Genomic DNA, 14,242 nt, shown 5'->3' with positions numbered 1-14,242 from the left:
TGGTAGTTGAGCTTAAACATTGTTGATCATTTTATTAATTATTTTTATTGAAGTCAATGTAAAGTGCAGTCTGAAGGGTACCAATTGTGTTTGTGACTTCAGCTTTCTAATTTTATTGTTGCCACATGCTGATGTGCCTGTAAACCTGCATGGAAGCGGTGTCCATTGCTCCCCAAAAAATCTTTGCTGTCTGTTTTCCTCATTCTCAAAACAACACTTGGCTACAGGGGATGGTCTTATCTTTGCCCAGAATTTGACTGCATGTATCCCAAGCAAGATATTATAACGGTGTATTTGGGTGTAGCTTTCCCATCCAGAACTTGTTTGAGAAAAAATATTTAATATACTTATAAGCCCAGCAACCAGGAATAAGCCTAAAGAACGGCTGTAGTAAGAAGTAATATGATTCTTCTCCTCAAGCTAACCTATTGATACTGCATCACTCCTCGTCGTCAAGGTGGCACTGTATCCTCTATTATTTCAATAAAATGTCCGGTATAAACGTTTGCAGTGCCTGATGTTTCACTCATTTGTTCACAATCCATAATCACACCAGAGGTAATATGACCAGTGTATGACACACAGCCAAAGGCCAGCCATAGCCGTGTGTAGTCCACAGATGCTCAGAATACAGAGTGACTCGCTCAGAATCAAAGCTTATTTCCCTTGAGATGCTACTGATGTTTTAGGTGGGGGGGTTTTCCTTTGGAGGGTAGGCATTTTCACACTGACAATGTCAGTCTGAATCAGCATGTTGATTTTGTTACAGTTGTGTGTCTGGGGGAAATACAAGCACAATGGAAGTTACAGTCTAGAGACCAGCGATATCAGTGTTGGAGAAAGTGTTTCACACTGGATTTCCAACTCTTTACATCATCTGCATTGTGGGGATTGGGAAGAAGTCTGGCTTGAACTAAAGTAATTAGCAGAGTTTTAGGCCTAGAGAATATGGCTCTGGTAATTAGTTGCTCTAATCTTCATTCATTCATAATAATTCCCCCCCCCCCCCCTAGTTCTCTCTGTTGACACGGCAAGCGGTCCTGCTGCATCAAGTCTGGAACCAACAGGAGCCTGAACAGCTTCTACCCCCAAGCCTCTATGTAGTACTTTGGGCCTCTCATATCTGTTTTGGACTTGGGGACTGTGAATAGACCTCTGATGGCATGTCTTGTGGGGTATGCGTGCATTGGTGTCCGAGCTGTGTGCTAGTAGTTTAAACAGACAGCTAGGTGCAGTCAACATGTCAATACATGCGCTGCTGCTACTTTTTACCATGTCACTTTATTCCTAGCTATATGTACATATCTACCTCAATTATCTCGTACCCCTGCACATTGACTCAGTATTGGTACCCCCTGTATATAGCCAAGTTATCGTTACGCATTGTGTATTTATTACTTTTATTACGTGTTTTACTTTTAGATGATTTATCTTTTCTTTCACTCTGCATTGTTGGGTAGGGCAGGTACATTTCACTGTTAGTCTACTCCTGTTGTTTATAAAGCATGTGACATAACATTTGATTTTATTAGAGGAAGAGGTGAAGCGAAAGGTTTAACTTCTTATGGCTGAGGGGCAGTATTGAGTAGCTTGGATGAATAAGGTGCCCAGAGTAATTCCACTAGATGTCAACAGTCTTTACAAACTTGTTTCAGGCTTTTAATGTGAAGGGGGAGGGAATAAGAGCTGTTTGACTAAGCGGTCTGGCAGAATGCCATGAGCTCAGTCATGCGCACGGCCGTGAGAGCGAGCTGCGTTCCTTTTCATTTCTAAAGATAGGAATTGTCCGGTTGAAACATTATTGAAGATTTATGTTTAAAACATCCTAAAGATGGATTCTATACATCAATTGACATGTTTCTACGAACTGTAATATAACGTTTTGGACTTTTCGTCTCAACGCGCACTGCATTTGGATTACTGGGCTAAATGCGCAAACAAAAAGGAGGTATTTGGACATAAATGATGGACTTTATCGAACAAAACAAACTATTTATTGTGGAACTGGGATTCCTGGGAGTGCATTTCGAGGAAGATCATCAAAGGTAAGTGAATATTTATAATGCTATTTCTGACTTCTGTTGACTCCACAACATGGCGGGTATCTGTATGGCTTGTTTTTGTGCCTGAGTGCTGTACTCAGTTTATTGCATGGTGTGCTTTTTCTGTAAAGCTTTTTTGAAATCTGACACAGCGGTTGCATTAAGAAGAAGTATATCTTTAATTCCATGTATAACACTTGTATTTTTATCAACATTTGTGATGAGCATTTCTGTAAATTGATGTGGCTCTCTGCAAAATCACTGGATGTTTTGGAAGCAAAACATTACTGAACATTACACACCAATGTAAACTGAGATTTTTGGATATAAATATGAACTTTACCGAAAAAAAACATGCATATATTGTGAAGTCCTATGAGTGTCATCTGATGAAGATCATCAAAGGTTAGTGATTAATTTTATCTCTATTTCTGCTTTTTGTGACTCCTCTCTTTGGCTGGAAAAATGGCTGTGTTTTCTGTGTCTAGACACTGACCTAACATAATCGCATGATATGCTTTCGTCGTAAAGCCTTTTTGAAATCAGAAACTGTGGTGGGATTAACAACACGTTTATCTTTAAAATGGTGTATAACACTTGTATGTTTGAGAAATTTTAATTATGAGATTTCTGTTTGAATTTGGCGCCCTGCACTTTCACTGGCTGTTGTCAAATCGATCCCGTTAACGGGATTTCACACATAAGAAATGAACTCCGCCCAAAATCTGTCCAGGAAAATAAGCACACGAAGTGAGGAATTTTTGTATGGAGGTCAATCCAATTGGCGAAGGATTTTAATGTGAATATTCTAAAATCTTCATAACAACAATATGCACACTTTCCCACCAGAGATTTGTTTCCATCAAATGTACTTGTTGCGGATAAATGGCTGTGCGTGATGAGGTAGTGCACACATACAAACAAATTGCTGTAAATTCCCATGTACAGGATAAAACAATACAAGTTAATTGCACAATACAAGTTAATCGCATTTTCAACTCTACTGATGGTTTTGTCACAAAAAATATATAATTATATAGCGAATCTGCCCACTCTGGTACTGGCATATGCGCCTTAGCCAACAGCTTACAGATACAGTGCGAGTATAGGCATAACCGCGGAAAGTAAGTGTGCTAGCACCCACAGAAACATTTGAAAAGGTATTAATATACAGTACCAGTCAAAGGTTTGGACACACCTACTCATTCAAAGGTTTTTTCTTTATTTTAATCTTTTCTACATTGTATAATAATGTGAAGACATCAAACAAATGATATAACATATACAGAATCATGTAGTAACCAAAAACGTCTGAAACAAATCAAGTTGAGTCACAAAAACCATCGAGCGCTATGATGAAACTGGCTCTCACGAGGACCGCCACAGGAAAGGAAGACCTAAAGTTACCTCTGCTGCAGAGATTACTGCACCTCAGATTGCATCCCAAATAAATGCTTCACAGAGTTCAAGTAACAGACACATCTCAACATCAACTGTTCAGAGGAGACTGCATGAATCAGGCTTTCATGGTCGAATTGCTGCAAAGAAACCATAACTAAAGGACACCAATAAGAAGAAGAGACTTGCTTGTGCCAAGAAACACAAGCAATGGACATTAGACATGTGGAAGTCTGTCCTTTGGTCTGATGAGTCCAAATGTGAGATTTTTGGTTCCAGCCATCGTGTCATTGTGAGACTCAGAGTAGGTGAACGGATGACCTCCGCATGTGTGGTTCCCAACATGAAGCATGGAGGAGGAGGTGTGATGGTGCTTTGCTGGTGACACTGTCTGTGCTTTATTTAGAATTTAAGGCACACTTGACCAGCATGGCTACCACAGCATTCTGCAGTGATATGCCATCCCATCTGGTTTGCGCTTACTGGGACTATCATTTGTTTTTCAACAGGACAACGACCCAAAACACACCTCCAGGCTGTGTAAGGGCTATTTGACCAAGAAGGAGAGTGAAGAAGTGCTGCATCAGATGACCTGGCCTCCACAATCACCCAACCTCAACCCAATTGAGATGGTTTGGGATGAGTTGGACAGCAGAATGAAGGAAAATCAGCCAACAAGCGCTCAGCATATGTGGGAACTCCAAGACTGCCGGAAAAACATTCCTCATGAAGCTGGTTGAGAGAATGCCAAGAGTGTGCAAAGCTGTCATCAAGGCAAAGGGTGGCTACTTTGAAGAATCTAAAATCTAAAATATCTTTCAATTTGTTTAAACTTTTTTTGATTACTACATGATTCCATATGTGTTATTTCATAACTTTGATGTTTTCACTATTATTCTACAATGTAGAAAATATTTTTAAAAATAAAAGAAAACCCTTGAATGAGTAGATGTGTCCAAACTTTTAACTGGTACTGTATATATTTATATATATTTTTTTTAAATACATTTTTTAAACAAAAGTAGTGCACTGGGCCTTTAATACTATTAAAGTATTAAATGGAATCATGTAGTATATTAGCAGACCGATATAGCCGTCTGCAACACAGGCAAAAACCTTTTTAGCAGGCACTCAGCGCTCCCGAGTGGCGCAGCGGTCTAAGCCACTGCATCTCAGTGCGAGAGACGTCACTACAGACCCTGGTTCGATTCCAAGCTGTATCACAACCGGCCGTGATAGGGAATCCCATAGGGCGGCGCACAATTGGCCCAGTGTTGTCCGGGTTAGAGTTTGACCGGGGTAGACCATCATTGTAAATAAGAATTTGTTCTTAACTGACTTTCCTAGTTAAATACACTTTCATAAAAAGTTTGGATGAAAACTTGATTTATAGCTAGGTTTCCATCCAATTGGTGACAGATTTTCATGCGAATATACAAAAATCTGCACAAAGATAATATATTAATTTTCCCACCAGTGGTGTGTTTCCATCCAATGGACTTGCTGCGGATAAAAATCAGTGTGTGATGAAAAGCACACAAAATGTACTTTTTCACATGTTTTCATGTACCGAATTCAAATCTAAAGTTCAACTCTACCGATAGTTTTGTCACAAAAACTGTTGCGTTGAATAACATATGTGCCTATTCTGGTCGTGGCACATGCGCTCTAGCCTAGGGTTTCCCAAACTAGGTCCTGGTAGGCTGTGCTTGTAGGCTAGTTTACATTATGAGACTATTATGGATAAGCGAGAGTATTTGTTTTGTCAAACGACAGTCAAGCATCGATCATCATGCCACCAGAATAAGACCCTTGATATTTACTGTGAAGTTCATAATTTATTTAATCTGTAGCCTAATAAACTGCATGGTTTGAAGAGTCATAGTGGGAGGACCACACTGTCAGGGGTGTGTACGGGAGGCGAAGTCAGATGCAGGAGAGCAGAGTGTAATAAACAGGCACACTTTAATTCCGGTCCAAAAATGACAGCACATAAGAACAATAACGTGCCAAAAACACAGAACATAGCAAAAGTATAGCGCCTGACAAAATCCACATAACAATAAACAATTACACACAAAGACATGGTGGGGAACAGAGGACTAAATACATGCAGTAATTATGGAATGAAAACCAGGTGTGTAATGGAACAAGACAAAACAAATGGATATATGAGAAATGGAGCGGCGATGGCTAGAAAGCCGGTGACGTCGATCGCTGAACGCCGCCCGAACAAGGAGAGGAGCCGACTTTGGTGGAAGTCGTGACACACACACCATATCAAGTCGAGTGAAAATTGACCTTTCAATGCACCAGAGATTTCTCATCACATCTCGACACGGTTATATGGTCACACAAACTGAAACTGTTCAATGGAATAGAGACTTTAAAAAAAATGTATAACTAGTTTGACTTACTCGTTTACAGAAATGTAATATTGTTTTGAAGTCAACAGATTAATTTAAGGTTACTTGCGTAACCCCGGTTCTCTAATATTATCAGTGAGATATCTCACTGTGGTATTCACCAGAATCTCTCAGTAACTCGAAGAACCAATAATAGTGGCGAATGAGGGAGCCCTTCCCCTCATACTAAAGAGCCACTCTCCCACCCTCTGATCTTTCTCGAGTATGCCGAACTTCCTCATACTCTTGCGAGTAGGGGAATGATGTGAAATATCTCACTCATAATATCAGAGAACTGGGGTTACACATGTAACCTTAAGTTCTCTTTCAATTATTAGTTTGATATCTCACAGTGTGATATGGCCAACTCCCATACCGCACATGCTCTCCAAAGCCAGGCAGTCCCACATATCAATTCTCAGATGCCCCAACACTGAGGACAGTATGCGCTAATGAAGGTGCAGTGACATCTAGTCGGTAGAACCTCATAAAAGTATGAGGACCACACCATATCACCCTCCTTCCTTGCTCCTGGCCTGCCCTGCCTCTTCCACCAATCCAATGGTTTCTTATGGACAGAAAAGAGCAGAGGCTCTGAGCTGTCCGATCAGGTCCATTGTCTACTACTTGCATACATATCATTGTGTGACTCCAAGGTTACTTTGATATGATGGTTATTATATCAATATTTGCACATTAAGGCATTTCCACCACCATTTCTTGCATAATTCATTGTGCTGACACAAAGATCCCACCATGTCGAACAAACAAATGATATGTCTGCATTTCTAAAAGTTTACTGAAACTACCTGTTTCCATCACAGCTGTCATGATTTATTTTAATAAGGTATGACCTTACTCGCATAAAAACTGTGGATGGAAACGTGGTTAGTGAGTTGAATTTGATCAACATAAATGCTTATTAGCGCATCGTGGAACACACCTTCCACAACGTTCATTATTTCCCCTTGTTGATTATCCGTTAGGGCCTACCTATGGCCTGTTGTTTACGTGCATATCTCCCCTCTCATTAGCTAGAATGGTCCCATTTGATCTCGCCTCCTTCAGCCTGCTTTCCATCTTTGAGGACATGTAATTCAATTGTTAGAGCGGTCACTTGACTATCTTGTCAATATAATAGACGATCTTTGGTTCACATTAACTGGCTGGCTCCATCGCATGATGCGTTGTGTGGTGGGTAGTCGACTCCAAAATAATCGATTCCTTGAGTCCTTACCCGTGGACTCCCATTTCTGGGTGTCAAGCTTCGATTCCGCAAGGAATCGACTCCTACGGTTCAGTATTTCTGCAACTGAGGATACTATTTTCCGTAGTTTACTTGGAGAACACAAACTGTCACATCTTTCACAGAAAGAAAGAGCGAGCTAGCGAGGGAGAGAGATGGGAGGGGCACAGCAAGGCATGTCGGCCACCAGACAGGCACTCAGAACTGTAATCAAAATATATAGGCTATCGCAATTTATTGTCTTGCAATGTCTAGCGCCAGTTCACTAAAGTAGGGGCTATCAGTGAGTAGGCTGAGCTATTCAACACAACAGACCGAAGACTAAACACACACAAGCGTTTTTCATAGCGAAGAGAAAGAGGAGCAGGCGAGGGAGATAGAGGATCGGGGCAGGCAGAGAGACAGTCAACCGTGCATAGGCTATATATTGGTCATCTGTATCTAACAATGCCTCGTACATTCACCAAAAGTATATATTAGGTTATCAATGAGTATAGCTAAGCTATTCTTCATAGTGCCCGTGAATTGAAGTTGAACATCGCAAAATGAATCAGTTTAATTAGGCCTAAATGTGCATTTACAAAGTATTGCCTATAGCATATTTAATGGGTGGCTGTTGATATCCTAGGTCAGAACTCTCTTACCCTGTTCCTAGAGAGCTACCTTCCTGTAGGTTCTCTCTCCAACCCCAGTTGTAACTAACCTGATTCAGTTTATCAACCAGCTAATTGTTGAATCAGATACACTAGATTAGGGTTGGAGTGAAAACCTACATGATGGTTGATCTCCGCGAACAGGGTTTGAGAGACCTGTCCTAGGCAATAGATAATCCCCACTAAACTTTTTGGAAATGGCAAATTCACTTTCTCATCCATAAACACAGTCAAGTTCAGCAGGATGAGAGGCATTGTTATTAGGAATGACGTCTAACATGGATGGATCGCTAAAATAATGATTAAGATCACTCTTCATCCATTTTACTATTATGGGGAGACCTAAGCTTTTGGCAGCCAAGCACGAGTTATCAGTGTAGCCTATTGTTCTGTATATCTCTGGCCCTTCTTTGGACACTGTGTTAACTAACCTCCAGATGAGCTTCAATGCCATACAACTCTCCTTCCGTGGCCTCCAACTGCTCTAAAATGCAAGTAAAACTAAATGCATGTTCTTCAACCGATCGCTGCCCACACCTGCCCGCCCGAGAGTAGTACTCTGGACGGTTCTGACTTAGAATATGTGGACAGTTAGACTGAAATCCGAGCAAGGGTAGCATTCCAGAGGGACATCAGAGACTGTAACGTTCTCTGTTTCACGGAAACGTGGCTCACTGGAGAGACGCAATCCGAAGCGGTGCAGCCAGCGGGTTTCTCCACGCATCGCGCGGACAGAAACGAACATCTTTCTGGTAAGAAGAGGGGCGGGGGCGTATGCCTTATGGCCAACGTGACATGGTGTGATGAAAGAAACATACAGGAACTCAAATCCTTCTGTTCACCTGATTTAGAATTCCTCACAATCAAATGTAGACCGCATTATCTACCAAGAGAATTCTCTTCGATTATAATCACAGCCGTATATATCCCCCCCCAAGCAGACACATCGATGGCTCTGAACGAACTTTATTTAACTCTCTGCAAACTGGAAACGATTTATCCGGAGGCTGCATTCATTGTAGCTGGGGATTTTAACAAGGCTAATCTGAAAACCAGGGGTGGAAAGACCCTGGATCATTGTTACTCTAACTTCCGCGACGCATATAAGGCCCTGCCCCGCCCCCCTTTCGGAAAAGCTGACCACGACTCCATTTTGTTGATCCCTGCCTACAGACAGAAACTAAAACAAGAAGCTCCCACGCTGAGGTCTGTCCAACGCTGGTCCGACCAAGCTGACTCCACACTTCAAGACTGCTTCCATCACGTGGACTGGGAGATGTTTCGTATTGCGTCAGCCAACAACATTGACGAATACGCTGATTCGGTGTGCGAGTTCATTAGAACGTGCGTTGAAGATGTCGTTCCCATAGCAACGATTAAAACATTCCCCAACCAGAAACCGTGGATTGATGGCAGCATTCGTGTGGAACTGAAGGCGCGAACCACTGCTTTTAATCAGGGCAAGGTGTCTGGTAACATGACTGAATACAAACAGCGCAGCTATTCCCTCCGCAAGGCTATCAAACAAGCTATGCGCCAGTACAGAGACAAAGTAGAATCTCAATTCAACGGCTCAGACACAAGAGGCATGTGGCAGGGTCTACAGTCAATCACGGACTACAGGAAGAAACCCAGCCCAGTCACGGACCAGGATGTCTTGCTCCCAGGCAGACTAAACAACTTTTTTGCCCGCTTTGAGGACAATAGGGTGCCACTGACACGGCCTGCAACGAAAACATGCGGTCTCTCCTTCACTGCAGCCGAAGTGAGTAAGACATTTAAACGTGTTAACCCTCGCAAGGCTGCAGGCCCAGACGGCATCCCCAGCCGCGCCCTCAGAGCATGCGCAGACCAGCTGGCCGGTGTGTTTACGGACATATTCAACCAATCCCTATACCAGTCTGCTGTTCCCACATGCTTCAAGAGGGCCACCATTGTTCCTGTTCCCAAGAAAGCTAAGGTAACTGAGCTAAACGACTACCGCCCCGTAGCACTCACATCCGTCATCATGAAGTGCTTTGAGAGACTAGTCAAGGACCATATCACCTCCACCCTACCTGACACCCTTGACCCACTCCAATTTGCTTACCGCCCAAATAGGTCCACAGACGATGCAATCTCAACCACACTGCACACTGCCCTAACCCATCTGGACAAGAGGAATACCTATGTGAGAATGCTGTTCATCGACTACAGCTCGGCATTCAACACCATAGTACCCTCCAAGCTCGTCATCAAGCTCGAGACCCTGGGTCTCGACCCCGCCCTGTGCAACTGGGTACTGGACTTCCTGACGGGCCGCCCCCAGGTGGTGAGGGTAGGCAACAACATCTCCTCCCCGCTGATCCTCAACACTGGGGCCCCACAAGGGTGCGTTCTGAGCCCTCTCCTGTACTCCCTGTTCACCCACGACTGCGTGGCCACGCACGCCTCCAACTCAATCATCAAGTTTGCGGACGACACAACAGTGGTAGGCTTGATTACCAACAACGACGAGACGGCCTACAGGGAGGAGGTGAGGGCCCTCGGAGTGTGGTGTCAGGAAAATAACCTCACACTCAACGTCAACAAAACTAAGGAGATGATTGTGGACTTCAGGAAATAGCAGAGGGAACACCCCCCCATCCACATCGATGGAACAGTAGTGGAGAGGGTAGCAAGTTTTAAGTTCCTCGGCATACACATCACAGACAAACTGAATTGGTCCACTCACACAGACAGCATCGTGAAGAAGGCGCAGCAGCGCCTCTTCAACCTCAGGAGGCTGAAGAAATTCGGCTTGTCACCAAAAGCACTCACAAACTTCTACAGATGCACAATCGAGAGCATCCTGGCGGGCTGTATCACCGCCTGGTATGGCAACTGCACCGCCCTCAACCGTAAGGCTCTCCAGAGGGTAGTGAGGTCTGCACAACGCATCACCGGGGGCAAACTACCTGCCCTCCAGGACACCTACACCACCCGATGCTACAGGAAGGCCATAAAGATCATCAAGGACATTAACCACCCGAGCCACTGCCTGTTCACCCCGCTGTCATCCAGAAGGCGAGGTCAGTACAGGTGCATCAAAGCTGGGACCGAGAGACTGAAAAACAGCTTCTATCTCAAGGCCATCAGACTGTTAAACAGCCACCACTAACATTGAGTGGCTACTGCCAACACACTGTCAATGCCACTGACTCTACTCCAGTCACTTTAATCATGGGAATTGATGGGAAATGATGTAAATATATCACTAGCCACTTTAAACAATGCTACCTTATATAATGTTACTTACCCTACATTATTCATCTCATATGCATACGTAGATACTGTACTCTATATCATCGACTGCATCCTTATGTAATACATGTATCACTAGCCACTTTAACTATGCCACTTGGTTTACATACTCATCTCATATGTATATACTGTACTCGATATCATCTACTGTATCTTGCCTATGCTGCTCTGTACCATCACTCATTCATATATCCTTATGTACATATTCTTTATCCCCTTACACTGTGTATAAGACAGTAGTTTTTTTGGAATTGTTAGTTAGATTACTTGTTCGTTATTACTGCATTGTCGGAACTAGAAGCACAAGCATTTCGCTACACTCGCATTAACATCTGCTAACCATGTGTATGTGACAAATAAATTTGATTTGATTTGATTTGATTTGATTTGAACTCTCCTTCCAGACTCACATTAAGCATCTCCAATCCAAAATTAAATCTAGAATCGGCTTCCTATTTCGCAGCAAAGCATCCTTCCCTCATGCTGCCAAACATACCCTCGTAAAACTGACCATCCTACCGAACCTTGACTTTGGCGATGTCATTTACAAAATAGCCTCCAACACTCTACTCAACAAATTGGATGCAGTCTATCACAGTGCCATCCGTTTTGTCACCAAAGCCCCATATACTACCCACCACTGCAACCTGTATGCTCTCGTTGGCTGGCCCTCGCTTCATATTCGTCGCCAAACCCACTGGCTCCAGGTCATCTATAAGTCTTTGCTAGGTAAAGCCCCGCCTTATCTCAGCTCGATGGTCACCATAGCAGCACCCACCCGTAGCACGCGCTCCAGCAGGTATATTTCACTGGTCACCCCCAAGCCAATTCATCCTTTGGCCGTCTCTGCTGCCAATGACTGGAACGAACTGCAAAAATCTCTGAAGCTGGAGACTCTTACCGCCCTCACTAGCTTTAAGCACCAGCTGTTAGAGCAGCTCACAGATCACTGCACCTGTACATAGCTCATCTGTAAATAGCCCATCCAATCTACCTCATCTCCATACTGTATTCATTTATTTATCTTGCTTCTTTGCACCCCAGTATCACTTTGCATATTCATCTTCTGCGCATCCTACCATTTCAGTGTTTAATTGCTATATTGTAATTACTTCACCACCATGGCCTATTTATTGCCTTACCTCTCTTATCCTGCCTCATTTGCACATGCTGTATTTAGATTTTTCTACTGTATTATTGACTGTATGTTTGTTTATTCCATGTGTAACTCTGTGTTGTTGTATGTGTCGAACTGCTTTGCTTTATCTTGGCCAGGTCACAGTTGCAAATGAGAACTTGTTCTCAACTATCCTACCTGGTTAAATAAAGGTTAAATAAAATATATACACTGCTCAAAAAAATCAACTTGTTTAAACTTAAACAACACAATGTAACTCCAAGTCAATCACACTTCTGTGAAATCAAACTGTCCACTTAGGAAGCAACACTGATTGGCAATACATTTCACATGCTGTTGTGCAACAGGTGGAAATTATAGGAATTTAGCACCCCCAATAAAGGAGTGTTTCTGCAGGTGGGGACCACAGACCACTTCTCAGTTCCTATGCTTCCTGGCTGATGTTTTGGTCACTTTTGAATGCTGGCGGTGCTTTCACTCTAGTGGTTGCATGAGACGGAGTCTACAACCCACACAAGTGGCTCAGGTAGTGCAGCTCATCCAGGATGGCACATCAATGCGAGATGTGGCAATAAGGTTTGCTGTGTCTGTCAGCGTAGTGTCCACAGCATGGAGGCGCTACCAGGAGACAGGACAGTACATCAGGAGACATGGAGGAGGCCGTAGGAGGGCAACAACCCAGCAGCAGGACCGCTACCTCCGCCTTTGTGCAAGGAGGAGCAGGAGGAGCATTGCCAGAGCCCTGCAAAATGACCTCCAGCAGGCCACAAATGTGCATGTGTCTGTTCAAACGGTCAGAAACAGACTCCATGAGGGTGGTATGAGGGCCCGACGTCCACAGGTGGGGGTTGTGCTTACAGCCCAACACCGTGCAGGACGTTTGGCATTTGCCAGAGAACACCAAGATTGGCAAATTCGCCACTGGCGCCCTGTGCTCTTCACAGATGAAAGCAGGTTCACACTGAGCACGTGACAGACGTGACAGAGTCTGGAGACGCCATGGAGAACATTCTGCTGCCTGCAACATCCTCCAGCATGACCGGTTTAGCGGTGGGTCAGTCATGGTGTGGGGTGGCATTTCTTTGGGGGGCCGCACAGCCCTCCATGTGCTCGCCAGAGGTAGCCTGACTGCCATTAGGTACCGAGATGAGATCCTCAGACCCCTTGTGAGGCCATATGCTGGTGTGGTTGGCCCTGGGTTCCTCCTAATGCAAGACAATGCTAGACCTCATGTGGCTGGAGTGTGTCAGCAGTTCCTGCAAGAGGAAGGCATTGATGCTATGGACTGGCCCGCCCGTTCCCCAGACCTGAATCAAATTGAGCACATCTGGGACATCATGTCTCGCTCCATCCACCAATGCCACGTTGCACCACAGACTGTCCAGGAGTTGGCGGATGCTTTAGTCCAGGTCTGGGAGGAGATCCCTCAGGAGACCATCCGCCACCTCATCAGGAGCATGCCCAGGCGTTGTAGGGAGGTCATACAGGCACGTGGAGGCCACACACACTACTGGGCCTCATTTTGACTTGTTTTAAGGACATTACATCAAAGTTGGATCAGCCTGTAGTGTGGTTTTCCACTTTAATTTTGAGTGTGACTCCAAATCCAGACCTCCATGGGTTGATAAATTTGATTTCCATTGATAATTTTTGTGTGATTTTGTTGTCAGCACATTCAACTATGTAAAGACAAAAGTATTTAATAAGAATATTTCATTCATTCAGATCTAGGATGTGTTATTTTAGTGTTCCCTTTATTATTTTGAGCAGTGTATAATCTAGACTTCACGTTGAAATATCTTCAGGCCTACAAAAACCTCCAGGCTTCCGTAATAAGAGTACATTTAATAAAACATTTTTTAAAAATAATTACAGGGGGCAGTTTGGAAAAACTAATCCTGTTTGAATCTGGAATAATGAACATGCTTGATAATAGTTAGGCTACAAGACCCTAATACCCGTCCGAATAGGGCTAAAACATGGAAAATAATAGGGTTATCAGCGTAGAGTGCTCGGCATCCTCCCATGGAATCCGTCAAGGTGGCACACAGCAGAAATATCACTGAAATATAATAGTA

The sequence above is a fragment of the Oncorhynchus kisutch genome, linkage group LG6 (assembly GCF_002021735.2).
Source record: "Oncorhynchus kisutch isolate 150728-3 linkage group LG6, Okis_V2, whole genome shotgun sequence".
Taxonomy (NCBI): domain Eukaryota; kingdom Metazoa; phylum Chordata; class Actinopteri; order Salmoniformes; family Salmonidae; genus Oncorhynchus; species Oncorhynchus kisutch.
This window is presented reverse-complemented; position numbering follows the sequence as displayed.